We start from the raw sequence: 2,326 nt of genomic DNA on the forward strand, positions 1-2,326 counted from the left end.
ACGTGCGGCTTCATCGGGAATAGTGTGCTATGACTTTTCTAAGACATTCGTCATTTTTTCGCAGAATTATTCGCAAAAAACTGCCAAAAAAGTCCCATAGAAAATGAATGGGGAGCGAAAAAAATCGGTTCAAAAAATCCACTATTTTCAAAATGCCACTCCTTCGCCATACGTTCACCTAGAAACTTCATTTAACCATCAAAACGCAGGGATTTTTCTTGTCTCCGCAGGAATGTAGTTTATGTCAGGCTGAGATTTACAGTTTTTGATCAGTGAGTCCTCAAAAAAGTGAAAATTCTCAAAATCTGCTCTGGTTAGAGTGCGGCATGTCAGTTGGTAGAGTGGAGGAGAGGTGAAAAATCCGCCTGAAAATTTCCCGATCGCATCGCCCTCACGACCAAACGATAAATGTCAGGGGAATGAAATTTGGTCAGATTGTAGACAAATTTCCTGGGGTTCAAATGAATCCAAGTTTGAAGACCTAGCTCTTTCTGAAGTGAAATGGCAGGCAGCAGTTTAGACAAAAGTCGCACCGTTCTCTCCATAAGAACCAATGTAAACTGAATCATCTGCCTCATGGAGGGACAGTGTTTTTTAAATCGCTGTAACTCGGTCATTTCTCACAATATTTGGAAAATAATTACATTTATGGAAAGCCACAGCCTTCCTCTCGCTCACGGTCATTTCGGTTTTCAGCTAGCATTCACGGTTAGCCCACAGTTAGCGCCAGAACGAGACGTTGCGCGCTGCTGCTGAGAAGCACTTTTTTGCTGTCTGTGGCAGGCACCGTTGCTATGGGGGCCCATAGCAACCGCCCTTACACACGCGCAGGCATGTTCGCACGCACACACACAGACTCACTGGTGTGCCACACCCACCTTCACACCCAATACCTCCACAGGAGCTGCATTTCATCCTGAAAATCACTGAAACCTCTCAGCTTCACACAGCCTTTAGAGCAGGGGTGTCAAACTCAGTTCCAACACACCTGATTCAAATGATCAGGCTCGTTATCAGGCTTCTGCTGAGCTTTATGATGTAAGAAGGAAACATCTAGAACACAGAGGATAGTGGACCTCCAGGAACTGAGTTTGACACCCCTGCTTTACAGTAACTCCAATCCAAATTTTGACCAGGTGAGATCTTCCTGTCTCTACCTTTCAAAATAAAAGCACAACACAATTTCAAAATAAAAGCCTGCAACAGACTGGAAATGCCAGTTAAACCTTTCAGCTTCGCACAGCCTTTAGAGTAACTCCAATACAAATGTTGACCAGGTCAGATCTTCCTGTCTCTGCCTTTCAAAATAAAAGCACATCACAATTTACCAGTTAAACCTCTCAGCTTCACACAGCCTTTCGAGTAACTCCAATCCAAATTTTGACCAGGTGACATCTTCCTGTCTCTGCCTTTCAAAATAAAAGAACAGCACAATTTCTAAATAAAAGCCTGCGACTGACTGGAAATGCCAGTTAAACATCTCAGCTTCACACAGCCTTTACAGCAACTCCAATCCAAATTTTGACCAGGTGAGATCTTCCTGTCTCTGCCTTTCAGAATAAAGCACAGCACAATTTCAAAATAAAAGCCTGCGACAGACTGGAAATGCCAGTTCAACCTCTCAGCTTCACACAGCCTTTAGAGTAACTCCAATCCAAATTTTGACCAGGTCTGATCTTCCTGTCTCTTCCTCTCAAAATAAAAGCACAGCACAATTTGCCTGTTAGACTTCTCAGCTTCACACAGCCTTTACAGTAACTCCAATCCAAATTTTGACCAGGAAAACGCCGAAATACGCCTCTCCAGACATGCACACATCCCGAGCCCCTCCCACGATTTCCGCATCAGCGGGAATTGTCTAGTTAGGGGCTCGGGCTTCGACACGAAGCCACTCTCCTCTCCATTGCCAAAGCAATGGGAGGAGAGTGGCTCGTGGCGAAGCCACGAGCCACTATTGTTCTCCTGTGAAAAAGGCGTTTATTAGGGGCTCGGGCTTTCCGACACGAGCCACTCTCCTCTCCATTGCAAAAGCAAATGGGAGGAGAGTGGCTCGTGGCGAAGCCACGAGCCACTATTGTTCTCCTGCTGCGTTTATCTTTTCTATTTTCTTCACGTTTCCGCCGTTTTTCGATTCGCTTCTCGTCCTAGGCCTTTGAGAAAACCAAAACAAATTATATATCAAAAACGTGCGGCTTCATCGGGAATCCGTGTGCTATGACTTTTCTAAGACATTCGTCATTTTTTCGCAGAATTATTCGCAAAAACTGCGAAAAAGTCCCATAGAAAATGAATGGGGAGTGAAAAAAATCGCCAGAAAAAATTCACT

The sequence above is a fragment of the Acanthochromis polyacanthus genome, chromosome 19 (genome assembly GCF_021347895.1).
Source record: "Acanthochromis polyacanthus isolate Apoly-LR-REF ecotype Palm Island chromosome 19, KAUST_Apoly_ChrSc, whole genome shotgun sequence".
Taxonomy (NCBI): domain Eukaryota; kingdom Metazoa; phylum Chordata; class Actinopteri; family Pomacentridae; genus Acanthochromis; species Acanthochromis polyacanthus.